Source organism: Bactrocera tryoni, chromosome 5 (genome assembly GCF_016617805.1).
Source record: "Bactrocera tryoni isolate S06 chromosome 5, CSIRO_BtryS06_freeze2, whole genome shotgun sequence".
Lineage (NCBI taxonomy): Eukaryota > Metazoa > Arthropoda > Insecta > Diptera > Tephritidae > Bactrocera > Bactrocera tryoni.
In genome coordinates this window covers 68611574-68631375 of record NC_052503.1, presented here as the reverse complement: position 1 = coordinate 68631375, position 19802 = coordinate 68611574, and the positions used below count along the sequence as shown (strand labels likewise).

The 19802-nt window shown below is 33.8% G+C and overlaps 1 protein-coding gene across 1 annotated transcript in view; it reads right to left on the bottom strand.

Moving 5' to 3' along the window:
* The window catches only part of LOC120776956 (CD151 antigen), a 52062-nt gene extending 38037 nt beyond the window's left edge, over positions 1 to 14025 (bottom strand). The window contains exon 1 of the mRNA XM_040108046.1: positions 13290 to 14025. The gene's annotated coding sequence lies outside the window, so the exon portion shown is untranslated. The remainder of the gene's footprint in view (positions 1 to 13289) is intronic.
* Between the last annotated feature and the right edge of the window lie 5777 nt (positions 14026 to 19802).

The window sequence follows — 19802 nt, the reverse complement described above, 5'->3', positions numbered from 1 at the left end:
GATATTCCGTTAAAACAACAACGGGTTGATGAATCGGAGCCACTGCTCTGAGATAATCAAGTGTAATAAAGCCGGTTTTTTGCAACGATATGTGACAATGGATGAAACATGGCTCGATAAGCTCGCTCGAAAGCATGGAAAAACGCAAAAGTCGGCTGGAAAGATTATGGTGTCTGTATTTTGTGATGCGCAAGAAGGTGCTGTTTTACCAAGAGAATGCAACGTGTCCATAGTCAGTGAAAACGATGGCCAAAGTCCATGAATTAGGCTTCGAATTGCATCCGTTTTCCCCAGATCTGGCACCCAGTGACTACTTCTTGTTTACCGATCTCAAAAGAGTGCACCCTGTGGAGAAATTTTCGTCGAATGACGAGATGATCGTCGAAACTAAGGCCTATTTTAAGGCAAAGGATAAATCGTACCACAAAAATGTTATCGAAAATTTAGAGGATCACTATAATAAGCGTATCAGCCTTGAAGGAAACTATGTTGAATATAAATAACGGTTTTTAACAAAAAGATGTGTTCTACTATGATAGACCGTTAAATACAAGTACATTAGCGGTATATTCAGTGAATGAGAGTAGGGAGAAGATCAGGGACAATACCTCCCGGGCCGAAGTTCTCAGGGAGGTCTGGTGCTCAACAATATTTTTTGCAGGCTTTTTTATGGTATATGGTACAGGAACCATCCACGATCTTCGGGTTTCTCTCAACGGCCTTGGGTATGTTAGTCAATTATTTCTAGTCTCAGCAGCAGATTAAGTTAGTCAATAATCAAATTCAATTTTGTCGATATTTTTATTTTCAAATCATTCCAATGGAAGTAACTAAGTATGAATATTTATCATTAGATACATGTCTACGTCTAATAAAGACCACACTCGTATAGCATAGTTCAAGCCCCCATATAAGCGCTATAAACTAGTTAAAAATTCATGACACATTTGCTACAAAGGTTGCCAAAAGCTGTGTGGGTTCAGATTAATAAAAAATGAGACATTTTTATTAGAAAATTATTATTATGAAATGAGACATTTTTATTAGAAAAATCTTGAAGATTATTATTAGAAATATTTTATTTTCATGTACCAGATATAATTAGTTGGAAATTCCATAAGACAGCAGTTCAGGAGTTTCGTGATGTCCTTAACATGCAAATTTAAGAAATAGTTTCAAATAGACCTCGAAGATATTCGCCACTTTATAAAACTTCAAAAATGGTGCCAAACAAAGCTTGTGGATATTTTGCAGTGAAGATCAATTTTTGTATATTTAAATACCTTTTGTTTGAACAGTTCTAGAACAAGTTATTTTGAAAAGAAGGTTCCACTATATGTAAAATATCGTTTCGAAAAGAAATGTTCTTGTATTCTAAGAACCATGTAAGAGTTTTGAAAAGTATCCTAACTAAATGAACTTATTTTATCTGGAATATTATTTTTCTAAAGACGATTGAGTAGTCCGCTGGATGAAAACGCTATAAATATGCTTAAAATTGTTCCATATTGTTGGCAGTTTGTTCGGTCGGAAGGAATTCGGAGGGCACCGAACCTCGCTAATCGAAGAAAACAGTCAACATAACCTTGATTTTGAACCTGCTTTTATGTAGTTTTTGCCACAATATTTGGCCGATTGATCGTCTGTTTCCGAGTCGTAAGCATAGAACCACGACTCATCGCCAGTAAAAATACACGTTTTATGACATTCTGGTAGTCGGAAAGCATTGTTTCGCAGTTTTTCGAAAAAATTTAGTGATTTTTTCCCATATTATGGGCTGTATGGAAATTCGATTTGACCAACCAATAGTCGTTCGGTATCTGCAAATCTGTATTCTTTCGGTATTTCTTTAGCATTACTATGTATGTATTGCCTGTCCAGCTATTGAAGCAGTACAAAGAACACCCTCAAACCATTTTTTTTAACTATCATATAATGGAGCTTTGAAATCTTTACACATCTATTTTAATTTAAATGTAGCCAAATACTTGGTTTCTTTCATTTTTATAAAAAATGTTATTGGACCACCTTAAATGCATTCCACGCCACTTATTTCGTTGTTAAGTAGAGTCTTGAGCCAGCTTTGAATTACCTGCCATACTTCAAATAAAACTAAATATTTTTTACTTATTGTATGCCATTTTTTTAATTGAAACTTATCTTTTACATTAATAAATACATTTTTATAAATGTGATATTACAATTTTTTGACATACGACGCTTAAACATAACACACTTATTCATAATATCTGCTTTCTCTTATTTTGCTTTCGATCTTTTGCTTAGCCCAGCAGTACGTTGCTAGAATAATGCAAATAAGCAAAAAACCAAAAAATAAAAGAAAATGCAAGAATGTCATATTTATGATAATTGATATTATATATGTATATTTTTTCAATTTTTTTTTTTTTTTTTGAGTTTTTAAGAAGCACTTAATGATGCCTAAATGAAATGTAATAAGCAGCCAACAGCGCGAAGGCAATGTAATACAAAATATGCAGAATTAATGCAAAGGCGACAAAATTGCAGCAATACCAATTGTAAGCAAGTATTACAGGATAATGTAGAAATAGGACAAAATGCAGAAAAACACAAAAACAACTATAATACCATTCACAAGTATAAAAGATTTTCATACATTTTCATACAAGAGCTTTATTTTGATCGGTCAGTTTGTATGACAGCTATAACTATAGTAGTCTGATCGGAACGATTTTTTCGTAGATCATAGAACTGTCTTTGCCAATAATACATGCAAAATTTCTTGACGATGTATTGCCAAATAAAAAAGTTTTTCTTACTGGAAACTTATTTTGATCGGTTAGTTAGTATGGTAGCTATATGCTATAGTTGTTCAATCTGAACGATTTCTTTGAAGATTATACCCTTGCTTTAGAAAGTAACTCATGCGAAATTTCGTGAAGATAACTCATAAAATGAAAAAGTTTTCCATACAAGGGTTTGATTTCGAATGGCCAATTTGTATGACAGCTATATGCTACAGTGGTACAATTTGAATAATTTGCTTGGAGATCAGAGCACTATTTTTCTTAATAATACGTGCAAAATTTCTCGAAGATAGCTTGTCAAATAAAAAAGTTTTCCGTACTGAAACTTAATTTTTAATGGTCAGTTTGCATGGCAGCTATATGTTCTAGTATTCCGATCCGTACGATTTCTTCGAGAGTTATACCCTTGCTTTAGAAAGTAACTCATGCGAAATTTCATGAAGATATCTTATCAAATGAAAAAGTTTTCTATACAAGGATTTGATTTCGAATGGCCAATTTATATGACAGCTATATGCTACAGTGGTTCAATTTGAACAATTTGTTTGGAGATTAGAGCACTATTTTTTCTAATAATACGTGCAAAATTTCTTGAAGATAGCTTTCCAAATAAAAAAGTTTTCCGTACTGAAACATAATTTTGAATGGTCAGTTTGTATGGCAGCTAAATGTTCTAGTATTCCGATCCGAACGATTTCTTTGAGGGTTATACCTCTGCTTTAGACAATAAACCATGCTAAATTACGTGAAGATATCTTTACAACTAAACAAGTTTTCTATACAAAGACTAGAATTCGAATGGCCAATTTGTATGGCAGCTATATGCTACAGTGGTTCGATTTGAACAATTTGTTCGGAGATTATAGCGCTGTCTTGATCAATACTCTGTGCAAAATTTTGTGAAGATTTCTTGTTAAATAAAAAAAAATTCCCTACAAACGCTTAATTTTGATCGACTAGTTTGTATGACAGCTAAGTACATATATGCCATAGTGGTTCGATATAGGCGATTCAGACAAAAGAGCAGGTTCCTGAGTAGAAAGAAACATGTGCAAAATTTGAGATCGACAACTCAAAAACTGTGATACTAATTCATATAAAACATACATATATGATATGCCTATGAACATACAGACAAATTGACTAAATCGACTCAACTCGACTTCGTTGTTTCCTTCTGGCTATTACAAACTGCTTGACAAACTGAATATACCCCGTTCAAGTTATAATAATAAAGCATAATGTTTAGTATGAAGCAAAAGTGTAAACCTAAAGTTGTCTCGTTATTTCAACTTTTCGCTGATTAATCGCCGTATTCCTTTTTTTTGTTTTTACTTTACTGCTTTTGCCTATGATTTTCCGTTTTTTTGGTATTTTATTTCGTTATTTTTTTATGCTGCTTCTTGCACTACTCTTGCTGCTTGTTCTTAGTATTTTGCAATACTGCTTTAAAAAGTTGTTATTATTATTTTTTTCCTCTCCTTTTTTCCTTCTTCTTTCATATGCTTATACTCATATGTTTCGAGGCTTTTGGCTTTTGTTTGTTTTGCGTTCAATTTTTTACTTCAACTACAAATTTACAGTTGCGGCTGGCTGACTGGCCGACTGGCCGACTGGCTGGTTGGCTGTCAGGAGGCTCGTTTGACGCTTAACGGTTTCGATTGCAGAACAAGTTTTCGAACTGGCGATTTTCCATACATTTTTTTTTGTAATTTTTTGCCTTTACTACAATGCAAAATACATTTTTTTAATATTTCGATTTTTTTTTTGCTGTTGGCCACTTATAACTGCATTTTTTCTTGATTTTGTAGTTTAACTGTTAATTTTAGTTTTACTTATTTTGCTGCTTAATGACAACGAGCTGCACTAACGAGTTTTGTAGGTATGAAAACAATTTGTGGTAGCTGCTTTTATTTTGCAGAAAAATGTCATAAAACAATATTATAGTTTTTTGTTTTTTTGTTGGTTTTTGCATTATAAGAAATCATTTCAATATTTGCTGAATGCCAAGCCCAATGTAATGCAAATCTTAACTTTTCTTATGAATAAGGTTTTCATATTCATTAAAATACAAACATTATTTGCTGTCTGCTGCTGGTTTACATTGTTGCATTTGGATTGTTGTTGTACTCAGCTATTTTTTTATCGAAAACCGGTGTTGTGCATAACTATTCAGTTGTTGGTATGTATCAGTATTGCACGCGTTGCATTTTTTATAATTAACAGTGGTGACGCAAAATATTGAAATCGTGAAAATAAAATATTATGAAAATTAAATTATTATTATGAAATCGAAGTTAATGCTACAAATAATATTTTTTTTTAATTTCTATTAAAATCAATTTTTTTAATTTCAAATTTTTTTTGAATTTCTAGCATTGATAATATAAAATTGTCCATGAAAATATAGGACAAATTTTTAATTTTTTACGAAAAAATTTTTCAAATATTATTTTTCAATATATTAAATAGTTTTTGTATTCGAATTTCGATATTTTTTTAGCAAATTTAATTATAAACAAGTAAGGAAGGCCCAAGCTCTGTTGTAACCGCACATTTTATACTCTCGCAACTTGCAGGAATCAAAGCCTTAAAGTACCTCACATACAATCATATATAGAGTAGTAGAGTCAGCCGGATGTTCAAAAATCCCGATGATGTATATGGAGGCCATGTCAAGTTTTCGCCCAATTTTATCTATTTCAAGCACAAAGATACACAGTTATGAGTTCGTATACTACGCTCTCTCATTTTCTTACATGTTCGCCGATGTATAAAGTCACCGGGAAGTTCGAAAATCTTTATATAAAGTATGTGGGGGGAGCATGGAACCATGTGTAGAAGTTCACGCAAGTGAGAAGAGTTATCTGAGCGACATTCCCTTGGGAGTGGCCAGAAACTATTCTTTTAAAAATGGCTCAAGCAGCTTACGACTTCCGGTCTTAGGCCAAGTATCCTCTAGGTAGCCAAAAAAAACGGTTTGAAGACGAGCTACAGTGAGAAGACGAATCATCCCTCTTTAGTGTTGTGTATTGTGTTTTAGGACCCTCCAAGTAATGAAAAGATCAAAACCGCTTCAGTTGGGAGACCCCCCTTTCTACAGCACGAAAAGGAACTGCCTCTATGCCGCTTTGTCTGAACTTGGTATCCCTGCAAAGCTAATATGGCTGTTTCAGCTGACGTTGAACAATACCAAAAGGTCGCCGAGTCGTTCAATACCAAGCGTTCTTCAATCTACTGCTGGATAAAATAGTACGAGCTGCAGAGTTAAATAGAGAGAAACAATCTTCTAAAAGAGTATACAACTGCTGACGTATGCCGATTATATTGATATCATTGTCCTCAACAATCGCGCCGTTAGTGCTACTTTCACAAGACAACAACAAGAGGAGGCGAAGCGTATGGGTCTGGTTGTGAACGAAGGTAAAACGAAATATCTTCTGTCATCAAACAAACAGTCGTCATACTGGCGACTTGGCTCCCACGTCACTTTCAACAGTCATAATTTCGAAGTCGTAGACAAGTTCATTTACCTTGGAACCAGCATTAACACCAATAACAACGTCAGCCTAGTAATCCAAAGCAGCATAACTCAGGTATTACTGACGACTGAGTACACAATTGAGAAGTAAAGTCCTCTCCACACGAGCAAAGACAAAATTCTACAAGTCACCCAACATCCCCGTCCTGCTATATGGTGCAGAGTTATGGCCAATGCCAATATCTGGTGAGTCAGCGTTACAAATTTTCGAGAGAAAGGTTCTGCGGAAGATTTATGGTCCTTTGCGCTTTGGTAGCGGCGAATACCGCAGTCGATGGAACGATGAGCTGTACGAGATATACAACGACATTGACATGGTTCAGCGATTTAAAAGACAGCGGCTACGCTGGCTAGGTCATGTCGTTCGAATGGGTGAAAACACCCCAGCTGTGAGAGTATTCGACGCAGTACCCGCCGGAGGAAGCAAAAACGACCTCCACTTCGTTGGCGAGATCAGGTGGAAAAGGGCCTGGCTACACTTAGAATCTCCAATTGACGCAAAACAGCGAAAAGAAAGAACGGCTGGTGCGCTGTAATAAACTCGGTTATAACCGCGTAAACGTAGTATACGATAATAAAGAAGAAGATCCAAATAATGTGGATCAATTCAAAGCTTGGCTTGAACAATATTTGTTCCCTTCAAAAAAGAATATTTTGTCAACACGTGAAATTCCTTTTTATCCATGTTTTCACATTAACAAAAGTTGATTCACTAAAAACGATATAGCTCAGAAACTAATGATCAGACAGCTACCAAATTTATACACGTGCCTTTTGAAAGTTACGGCTAGCTAAAAGTCATATAGATTTTATTTTAGTTGCGCCATCTATGTGTCAGGCCGATACTTTTCTATTGACCTTTTATATACTTTATAGTGTCATCGACATTTCCCTCTGGGTGTTACAAGCTTCTTGGCAAACTTAGTATACTCTCTTCAGGGTATAAAAAGTGATGTGCTTATATAGGCTTTATAAAACATGAAAGGCTTAAGTAACGATTTTTTACACATAATATTATTATTATTTATTAAATTAAGATTATGTCACGAGAAATCATATTCAATTGCTCGTGTGCTAAGCCAGCTTTGACAAAATGAAATGAAATAAGATAAAATAAATAACCTTCCATTAATTTCCTCCATAAATAACGCCTTCATTGAGAGATGAAGATGCTCCCGCACATTCTTTGTATTAACACTCGCTGATTTAAATTGATTTGCACACATTAGTCTTGGCTAAGTTATTCATACATCACACATATGTAAACCATTTAGGAATGCCACATAATTTATAAGTTAAGCAAACGAGCTACGCGTCTGTGCGCATGCGCTCTAACACTACGGGCAATGCAGGCAGCAACAACAGCATTACAAAGGCAACAATTGCATTTATTTTATAAGCTTTTACTACAAAGTAACTATAAAGCCGTAATTAGTAGCATCATTGACACCCGGTTTGAGAGTCGTGCCGTTTGACATGCAGCAACAAAACACAGCAGTGGCCAAATGAGTCAACGACTACTTATTTGCTTACGAGTATTGGCGACCCAGTGCCACAGTGAGCAGAAATTGTGGGGAAAAAACGAAAAACCAAATAGGGGAAAACAAAAGCGCTTAAAACTACTAACTAAAGATTTTTTGTGTTTGTACAACAACTATATATTTGCGCTTTCCACCAGCAAAAGCGCTCAAACAACTGTTGCCAGCAAACCACCTGTGCACTAGGGTGGGTAAAGAAAAAAATTATTTTAGCCAAATCAAAAGATGCATACTGAAATATGCATGTTTCTTCCCAGTAATGAGGAAACAATAAGAGCTCATACTGGGAGGACTTTTTTTAAGGTGTCTACGAACCTATTTTTCAGAGTATCAAGTGGAAAAAATTATCGCAGTTTTTGACCCACCATACTGTACATTAACACATATAAGTAAATATGTACATACATATGTAAGTGCGGTTGCGCACCGATTTTATCGAAGTCATAAAAAAGAAAAATATATAAAAACTCTTCAAATAAAAAAGCGTGTCTTTTAGCTGTTGCATAACTTCACTTAATAACTCTATAAAGTTTTATGAAATTTGTATAAAAACTTAAGCTATAAAACAATGGAAAACTTGGGTTTGTAATTTGAAATTCCATGCCTGAAACTGAAGTTTGTTATCTCACTTGCCACACATCGCAGCACTCAATGTATTTATTGAGAGAATACTTCGTTGAGCAGATAAATTCACGTTTTTGGCAACTAAAATCATGTGATATTACACCGTTAGATTTTTTCCTGTGGAGATATGTAAAGTCTAAAGCCTATGCGGCCAATCTAGCTAAGATTCAGGCCTTAGAGAAAAACATGACGCAAATCATTCGCCAGTTGCCAATTGAAATGCTCGAAGGAGTGATCGAAAATTGGACACAACGGATAGACCAGCCGAGACATAGTCGCGTCAAAAATTTAAAAGAGATAATCTTCAATAAATAAATGCCAAAGAATGCTCTTTCGAATGATAATAAACATTACCGATTAAATTTGATGTTTCTGTGTTTTTTCTTTAAAAAAAGTTGAGAACCTTGAAAGGGATCACCCCTGCTCCCGTGAAAAAGAAACTGCGTTTCCCCATTTGGGACTTTGTTTATGAGTCATATACTTTTGGTTGTGTGCATATGTCCGATATCGTAATCTGCGAGAAGTGTTGATTTATTTTCGTGAATAACCGAGCGCATGAAGGAAGGCCAAAACCTTCGAAGACGGTGCAGTGGAGACGTTCCTCTATGAGAATCCATGTCAAACGGAAAACGAGCTAGCTTCAGCATTGGCAGTCCCCATTTCAAAACAGTGGAGACGTTCCTCTATGAAGATCCGTTTCAAACGCAAAAAGGGCTAGCTTCAGCATTTGGAGTCCCCCGCTAAGCCATTTCAAAGCGACTACATGCGCTGGAAATGTTTCAGGAACAAGGAACTTTGGTTTCATATGACCTCAATACGAGTACTAGGAGCGGCACGGAAGAGTAATTCTGCTGCATAACAAAGTTCGCTCTCACGTTACCAAACTCATTAATACCTACAAACGCTTAAATGAAAAGTTCTACCCCACCTGTTACATTCCCCAGATATTGTGGGCTTAGGATCCGTCACGAAAAAAACACCGCCAATGAAAAGATATGCTATCTGAACTATGAAAATCAGTCACTGAGTTACTGCCAAAGATAGTTTTTAAACATAAATTCTGCTCACCAAAGTTATTATGAATTCCAATAGTCCGAGAAGATTTCAGTAAAATTTGATATTTTAAATGAATAATCGACAATGAAAGAGCAAGTATAATATATTAAACTTCTACACTGAATAAAATGTTTCCAAAATTGATTGACAGTCCTTAATATATAAACATCTGAATGGAAGTCAAAATGAATCTCTTTTCACCAGATCATAGGCACCGAAATTTAAAAAATGGTGCTTGAACCGCTCGAGCGATTTCAACACAACTTAATATTTTGAATTACTAACCAAAAACAATAAAAGAATACTTGCTACTATTTAAAATATGGATGAAATATGACAACTAGTCTTCAGTTCACAATCCTTTACAGGATATAGCTAGGTTCATTCCGGTTACGAATAGCCGATAATCTTAAGAACTTTTATGTTTTGTATTGTTTTGTTGTATAAGTATATGGCAACGGCTCGGCGCAAACGAGTTTCTTCACAAGTTAAACAGAAATCAATTTCACTTCACCAGAATATCAATATCAAAATTTTGAAACTGAAGCTTGAACCGCTTGAACCGCTTGAACTTTTTCTACCGCAAAAAATTCATCTTTTAAAAGAGTAACCGAAACAGTAAAATTGCAAATATCCCAAACTTGAAAATAGGTTAAAATATTCTCCAAATAGCTTTGAGTAAACAGTGCCTGATCGGTTATAAATCTGAATTTAATTTTATACGTTTATGAACACCGGTTAGTTTTAAGAACACTTATGGTATGTATTGTGGTTAATATAGAATTTTCAGTACTTAACCGGATATACTATACTAAATCTAGGTTCATTCTAGCTACGAACAATCGATAGTTGTAAGAAGCTTTTATGTATTATGGAAAGAGTTGGCTCCACGCGTTGTTTTATTCGAAAACTGTAGCTTGAACCGCTCGAGAAATGTCAGTAAAATTTGATATTGGAAATGAGTAAACAAAAACATTTAAAGAGCAAGTATCCCAAACTTATAGATTGATAATTATAGCGAGAATACTATGCCTAAAAAATAAGGTGACATTTGAATTTAAACTGCGCGCGTCGAAGGATTTGGATAATTATTTTTTTTTAGGTTGGTAGTACTGTCAGTCATATTTATGTCAAATTTCATGTCAAAATATTCATTAGTGTTTGAGATACGTGTCGTTTTGTGAGCTGCTAAAAGTGAGTTTTTCGTTTTTTGGGATGTCGAAATTTGTTGAGCAAGGAATTTGCATTAAATTTTGTTTACGGAATCAATTTTCTGCTGCGGATACGTTGAGGATGCGGCAGAAAGCCTTTGGTGATGATGCTTTGTCAAAAAAAAATGTTTACAAGTGGTATAGTGAGTTCCAAGCCGGCCGTAAACGTGTCGAAGACGAAGAGCGACCAGGGCGACCATCAACCTCAACCGACGAAGCTCACGTTCAACAAATCAATGATTTGGTGTTAAAAAACCGTCGATTAACAATTAGAGACCTTGCTGATGAAGTTGGCATATCGAAAGGCTCAGCCAATACCATTTTGAAGGATGTTTTGGGCCTCAAGCGCGTCAAATCTCGACTGGTACCGAAAACATTGATTTTTTTGGAAAAAAGGCGTCGCGTTGAAGTGTGTGAAACGATGCTTTCCGACTACCAGGGTGTCATGAAACGCATTATAACTGGCGATGAGACTTGGATCTATGCTTACGACCCCGAAACAACTGATCAGTCGAGCGAACATCGTGCCAAAGAGAGCAGAGACCAAAAAAATCTCGCCAAAGTCATACATATTTTATGTATATAAGAATATAGCTACCATAAAGCAACTATATGGAGTTTCGGCAGCCCACAACTCTCTTGTATATTTTAAATATCATTTATTGTTTTTAAGGACTAAATCCTCGGACAATATATACCTGTAAATAAACTAGCAGCTTTTCGGTATTAAACGGGCACGAATCGATATCTACGCATTACTCGACAGATGGAAAATTAAAAGGAGTAAGGAAGTGCTAAGTTCGGGTGAAACCAAATATATCCTGTTCTATTAATTTCTTCGTCTTTCTCGAATGGAAAAAAACAAATGGAATTTAAAATTGTGTTATACGGAGGTTGCTATATATATTTCTGGCCTAAGCAACACTAAGTGTTGCCAGGTGCAATCTGACATTTCCATTGGAAAGTTCGACATTTTTTAGCATAACATCACTCAGAACGTTTTGTCATTTAATCGTGGATTATCACGTGAACATTTTCGTGGATTATCAGACGACAAGAGTGTTCATCGTTGAACTAAAATCTTTGTGTGGCTATAGCTATAGCACTGTGAAAAACTGGTGCAACGAATTCAATCGTGGCCGACGCTCGCTCAAAGACGAATTCCGTGAAGGTCGTCCAAAAACAGCCGTTGTACCAGAAAACATCGATGCCGTACGTGAACTGATAATGCAAGACCGTCATGCAACATACCATCAGATAGAGGCATGCCTATGCATTTCTCCCACCAGCATACATTCGATAAAATGCTGAAAAAATACGATCGCGGTGCTTCAAACGACGTTTATAATATCGTCACAGGTGACGAATCATGGATCTATGCGTATGAGCACGAAACAAAACAGCAATCGACCGTGTCGGTCTTCCAAGACGAGCCAAATCCAACGAAAGTTGTTCGTGGAAGAAACGCTTCGAAGCAAATGGTCGCCTGTTTCTTCGGCAAAACTGGTCATGTGGCGACTGTTCCGCTTGAGCAACGTAGGACGGTCAATTCTGAGTGGTACACCACCATTTGTTTGCCTGAAGTTTTCGGAGAAATTCGAAAAACGAACGGCTCAAACCAGCGCCTTTTTGACCGGCCAAAACGTCGAATTGATGAGTCATCCGTCGTACAGCCATGACTTGGCACCCAATGACTTCTTTTTATTCCCACACATCAAGAAAATAATGCGTGGTCAACGATTTTCGTCGCCAGAAGATGCTGTTGAAGCATTCAAAAACCATGTTTTGGAGGTGTCTCAATCGGAGTATTTAGTTATTGATTTATGGCGCCTTAAGTAGTTCTTAACAATACCTCAATATGGGGAGTGAGCGGGGTTACCGTCCGATTTCATACATTTTCACACTGTCGGTAGGAATGCGCTGTGCGAACTTGGTTCTTAAGTGGCTTAAGAGATATTTACACTAAACTTATTCTAAGATATCTCAATTTTTACTCCAGCCACAGCTTGCACGGACAGAGAGTTACCTGGATTTCAACTCCTCTTGTCGTCATGATCCTTTATACATATATACATAACCCTATATCTAACTCGATTAGTTTTAGCACCGTTAAGTGAACAAAACTATTATGCTCTGGCGCAACATGTTGGAAGAGTATAAAAATGTCGACTTACTACCAATAGCGTTCAAATTGTTTAAGAAAAGTCGAATTGTACTACTTTTTGGTATAAAAAATCTTTGCGTATTTCCGTATAATTCGAGAAAATTTCAGTACTTGTACAAGTATTACACTTTTCGAAACCTTCAGGACAATATTTCTAAAAAATATGGAGGCAAACACCAAGATTTGTATTGAACACCGCTACATTCCTTTCTCAATACATAGTATTTAAGTGTTTGGCTTGTTCTTTGAGACTAAAAAAGACACTAGAATCTAGTTATACTACTTGCACCTTTTTTTATTTTTCCTACTATAAATAGCTACAAAATATGTAATAAACACATAATTTTACAACTATAGCTTACTTACCTTTTTTCCTGCGTTCTTCACTGCTACTTTTTTGTTGCTAATAACGATCTTTCTCTGCGCTTTGTTCGAAAACTTCGTACGTTGGATAGAAGATCGTTACAGCTGGCTGCTTTTTACACTTCTAATTCAATTGTTATACTCGTAAGTTACACTTGTTGTTGTAGCTATATAGTTAGCTTTGTTGCAAATATCAACTTTGACCGCAATTTGTAGCCGCAACGCACGGAAACACTCATATAAGCTTGCGAGTTAAGACCAAATAAAGCCGAAAAATTGTTTGCCCAATCAAAGCGTACGAAAAAAAAATCGAAATCAAAAAAAGCTTGAATCAACAAATCGTGGGCCCACAATAAACACAAACAGCAGCGATAAGCAGAAAAAATGCCGAAAACGCAAAGTTGAAAATTACAAAATATTTATTTTTTTCGTTTGCATACGCTCACAACTCGTTTCTTCCTTTATCTAAGCGTTTTCGTATCTTTCGAAGCGCTTATTTTTCTGTATTTACATACAGGAAAAAAACAACAAATTTGTTTTTGTATATATCGCGTACTTTTTCTGAATTTACGGAATTTTCGAATTTTTGCACCGAACACAAATAGACTAGAGATCTATGATGACTGTCGACCGCATACCGGAGCAGGAAACCGAACACAACAGAGTTGAAGACAACGAACGACGAACAAACGCGTACGAACCGCTCAGCGCGAAGACTTTATCGAAACTGCTATTGGGAACACTTTGGTAACACGGTTTTTTATGAGTTACGCCAACAAAGGCGTTCATTGTTTGTAGCAAAAGCTGAGGCTGAAGCTGCGATGTCGCAAAAAAAGACAAGCTTTAAAATAGCTGAAAGGGAATTATGCGGTAAGAGACAGTGGCTGCGGTTGCGCAGGTGCTCAGGTGCCCAGGTGCTCAGCGCTGTTGCTGCTAGTTCGCAGCGCGTTTGTGGCTTAAAGCGATTGTTGATATTGTTGCTGCTGCTGCTGTTCCCACGAATGACGTCTAAATCAAAAGCTAATAAATAGCGCCTCATTAAGCATACTCGCAGACCCTATAAAGCCGTTCTTGTTTGTTGTACATCTTATTTGGCAACTTAGAGTATTCTTTGCTGCGCTCTTGGGCCAATGTTATGTGTTAAGTGGCTTGAAATACTCAATTCATTTTGTTGTTGTGCTGTTTGTTGTCAACAACAAAGACGCCGAGCTTTAAGCTGCTAACATTGTGCTCAAAAGCTTCGCTAACAGTACTTATTATCATTATGTATGTATGTATATTTGAGAAACTGAACTTGAGCACTGCTTTTACTGAGCATACTAGGGATATATCCACTTGTGGTTTTGAAAAATCGATTTATTTGTACGAATGTACATAAATATATTTCGAAATTTACATATACATACATATTTCTTAATATTCGATGACAATTTTTAGTTGATCTGGAAAATGGTTTCAGAGATATGTGTTCAGCTTCTGAAACTATAAACGAATTTTCCTTGAAACGCTGGCTCTGACGGTGAGTAAATTTTCTCCGAAATGGCAGAATGGATCGTCTTGGAATTTCTTTCTTAGATGCATTTGTTCAAAAGCAGAAGATTTTTGATAATAATTTCGATTTCTTAATTCTTTTCACAAAAAAAATTTTAAGGCGCCATTTTTTCAAAAAATTTTGCAAGGCACTCGATCAGCACTTGTATTAGTCAATTGTAATAACAATTTTATTTTGATTTTTGGATTTTTAATGTAAGCTTTTCAGCTTCCTCACCGCCAGACAACTTTTGTCGGAAAACCTCCTGGAGATCGGCGTCTTCTTCTTTATTGGCGTAGACATCGCTTACGCGGTTATAGCCGAGTTTACAAAAACGCGCCAGTCGTTCTGCCTTTTCGCTGTTTGGAGCCAATTGGTGATTCCAAATGTGGCCAGGTCCTTCTCCACCTGGTCTTTCCTACGGAGTGGAGGTCTTCCTCTTCCTCTGCTTCCCCTGGCGGGTACTGCGTCGAATACTCCCAGAGCTGTAGTTTTTTCATCCATACGGATGACAAGATCTAGCCAGCGTAGCCGCTGTCTCTTAATTCGCTGAACTACATATGTCAATGTCGTCGTCAGCTTATCCTGCAGTGGTATTCCCCGTTGCCAATGCGTAAAGGACCATAAATTTTCTACAGAATCTTTCTCTCTAAAACTATATAAAACTAGGTTCGCCGACTCAACATCATCTATGCCTCTTCACCATATAGTAGGACGAGGAAGATGAGTGACTTGTAGAATTTGGTCTTTCTTCGTCGAGAGAGGAGTTTAGTTCTTAATTGCTTACTCAATCCGAAGTAGCATATGTTGGCAAGAGTTATTCTGCGTTAGATTTCGAGGCGGACGTTGTTGTTGGTGTTAATACTGGTTCAAAGATAGAAGAGATTATTTTGGACTTCGAAGTTATAACTGTCAACAATGACATGTGAGCCAAGTCGGGAATGCGACGATTGTTTTTTTTTTTTGCTGACAGGAGATATTTCGTTTTGCCCTCGTTCACTACCAGACCTATTAGCTTTGCTTCCTTATCCAGTCTGGAGAAAGCAGAACTAACGGTGCGGTTGTCAATCAATATTATCGACGTACCCCAGAAGATGTACGCTATAAAGAAGATTGTACCTTCTCTATTCAGCTCTGCAGCTCGAATTATTTTGTCCAGCAGTAGAATGAAGAAGACGCACGATAGGGAGTCACTTTGTCTGAAACCTCGTTCGGTATCGTACGGCTCGGAGAGGTCTTTTCCGATCACGACAGAGCTTTTGGTATTGCTCATCGTCAGTTTACACAGCCGTATTATCCGTAGTTTTGTGAGGATACCAAATTCAGACACAGCGGTATAAAGGCAGCTCATTTTCGTGGTTGTCAAAATCGACGTAGAGGTGTGATGCTTCAGACCTAAAGCCGCACTGTTAAGGTCCAATCAGTTTGTTGACGGCGATCTTTATGCTTCACACAATACGCTCTACAGAACCTTATATGCGATGTTGATGAGACTTATCTCAAGGTAGTTGGGAATCCAACGGCCCCGCTGCTCTGTTGTTCTTCGGACGAGTAATTACCATTCGAACTACTGCATGGTCGGGCAATGCAATGTCTGCTCCATCGTCATCGATTGGGAAATCGGGAGTTTTTAGTAGCATCAGTCAGTAGACTATAGTCGTACATATGTTAGAATTGGAATCGCATGTCTTTTGGATTAGATAGTTAGATGGTTGTCATGTGATTTAGATTCTAATATTCCCATTAAAGTCACTATTTACTAGCAAGCGTCTATAATTAAAGTTGGAGGTCTAAACAAATAACATTTAAGGGTTTTGTCCGTGTATACAATTTCCTTCATATTTAGTGACAAACATTAAACAATTATGTAATTTTTAGAATGGCATTGACTTGAGAAAATTATAGTAGTAAAATACTTGATATACTTGTACATATGATATATTTACTTAGGCATTCATAAATAGCTTCTTCACCTGCAGCTTGCTGTCATTGGCCAGATGTTAACACCCACTAAATTACCTACTTACTTTCAGAATACAAAACTAACGCCCAGCCACTAATTTGCCTAAAGATTCTTAAAAAAAAAATAAAAATAGAAAACAAAAATATTAAGTAGAATCATTTATCCAAATTACTGCTTGGTACATACATACATATGTGCTGTTCGCCATGGCAACTATGTGAGCATAAATTGAAATGCGAATAAATAAATATATTAAAAAAGTTTAATATTTTTTTGCACTTGCCACACATGCCACATGTTGTGCGTGTGCTTGACTTCTTAATTATCATTACTAAAAACGTTGTGAGTGCGCGAAACGGTATGACTTTTGACATTCACTAATATTTTGCCGAATATATTTTTCGCAATTAATTTTTTTTCGTCAGCTTATAACAAATTATCAGCATTGCTAAGCGTAGATAATATTTTAAATTTAATAAAAATAAACAAAATTTATTAAGTGGCCATTAATGAGGAAATTGGTTGATTTGGGTAGAATTAAAGCAGATTTATGTACATACTATATGAGTATGTATAATATATGTATATTTGTAGCTATGTCTGTTTGTATGAGTGTGCGTATGTGTAAATAATAATTTGTAATGAAATACGCCCAATTAAGAAGAAGAAGAATGAAATACGCCCACTGAGTCATAAGTGGAGTCTGTAATTAGCAAGCTGACTTAGTTAAGTGCTTCAAATCAAACTTTTATTCCTCTATATGCAATTGTATTGCTGTAATTTTGCTCAAAAGTGTATAAAATGAATAATTATGTACATATATATATTATACATATGTATGTATTAGCTAGCAAAAATTAAACTGAAGAATTGTTGACTGTTACTAGTTAATCGCATAAAAATAAGAAACTTTTTTATAACGTTTTTAATAAAAATTAGTATATGTTATTATTTATTTTATAGATCGGAAGAGCATTTTTATTTATTAAGATTTTTTTAGTTTTTATTATTTTCAATTTACTACAATTTTTATGAATAATTTTTAATAACTTTTTTAAGTTTTCTAAATTTTTTAAAACATTTTTTTGTACAAAACGTTTCACCATACCTTTTTATACATTTTTTATGTACATTTTTTAAAGAAAATTGTTATTAATTAAAAATAAACTATATATTTTTATAATTGAATTTTTGTTTATTTTCTTCTTTTTTAAATTTATATTATATTTTATTATATAATTCATACATATAAATTTTATATATTTTTTTAAAATATTCTTATGACATTTTTTCATAAAAATTTTTCAATAAAATTTGTTCCATCATAATTTTTTTAATTACAATTTTTATTTATTATTATTTATTTTTACTAAAACTTTTTTTTTATTAAATTTTTTTATTAACAATTATTTCTTACAATATTTTATGAAAAATGTTTGCTAAGTCTATGTTTTTATTACATTTGTTTACATAAAATTTTTTTTTACAAAACTTTTACCACACTTTTTTTGTAATTTTTTGACACAAAAGTTTTTATTAATCCAAAAGTAAACAATATTTTTCTCATATTTTTTTTCTTTTTATTAAATTTTGTTTAATAGTGTGTTTCTTATTAGATTTTTCCAAAAAATTATTTTCATAAAATAATAAAATTTGTTTTTTTCTATATTTTTTTTTAGTCAAACTTTTTATTAATTATTAATTATTAATTAGAGCAATTTATGTTTTATTTTACTTAAATTTTTTTTAGTTTTTTTACTAATGTTTTTTATAATTTTTTTAACAATTAATTTTTTTATGTCTTTTTTATGACATTTTTTCCATAAAAATTTTTCAATAACATTTGTTTTATCATAATTTTTTTTATTAAAATTTTTATTTATTATTATTTATTTTACAAAAACTTTTATTTATTAACAATTATTTCTTAAAGTTTTTTATGAAATATGTTTGCTAAGTTTATTTTAATGTTTTTATTACATTTGTTTATATAACTTTTTTTTCACAAAACGTTTCACCATGCTTTTTTGTAATTTTTTGACACAAAAGTTTTTTTATTTATCCAAAAAGTAGACAACATTTTTCACATTTTTTTTCATATTCTTTTTTAATTTTTTTTTAATAATGTTTTTCTTATTACATTTGTTCCATAAAATTCTTTTCATAAAATAATAAAATTTGTTTTTTTTTCATATTTTTTTATCAAACTTTTTTTTTATTTATTATTAATTATTTTAATAAATTTTATTTATTAATTATAATTTATTAATTTTATTTTTTTTACTTCTTTTTATAAGTTTGTTTAACAAAACTTTTTACCATACTTTTTTTATAATTTTTTTTCATCAATTTTTTCTTCTTAATCGTAAAATTAAAAAATAGTTCCATACTTTTTTAAAATTTGCTTTTCCATGAAATTTTTCGTATTAATCAAAATAATAGACAATATTTTTCAATAATTTTTTTTAATTTTATTTCTTTATTAAAATTTTTTTTTTAATTTTTTTCTTATTATATTTTTTCCATAAAATTTTTTTTTTCATACAAATTTTTTTCAATAGAACTTGTATTAAAAAGGGACATGTGCGCAGATTCCCCGCTCCCTGAGAGTTTTAGTGAATAATAGGTAGCTTACGCAGGGAGAGTAGAAACAGACTTACATTCTGTCTTCGAAGAAACCTTGCCCTGAAGTAATGCGTAAGCGTAGGTTGACGATGACGACCCCTATATGGGGCAAAGGCATTTCAAACCCTCCTTGCGCCCTAAAAATATTTTTCAAAAATAATAATAATAATTAAAAAAATGTGAACAAAATAAATTAAAACAAAAAAATTAAAAAAAAAAATATTAAAAAAAAATATTAAAAATTAAACTTTTAAATATTAATAAAAAAAATAATAATTAAAAAAAAAAAACAACTAATTTAAAAAAAACATTACTAAAAATTTAATTAAAAGAAAAGTTAAAACTATTAAAAATATATAAAAATTAATTTAAAAAAAAAAATTAAATAAAAAAAAAA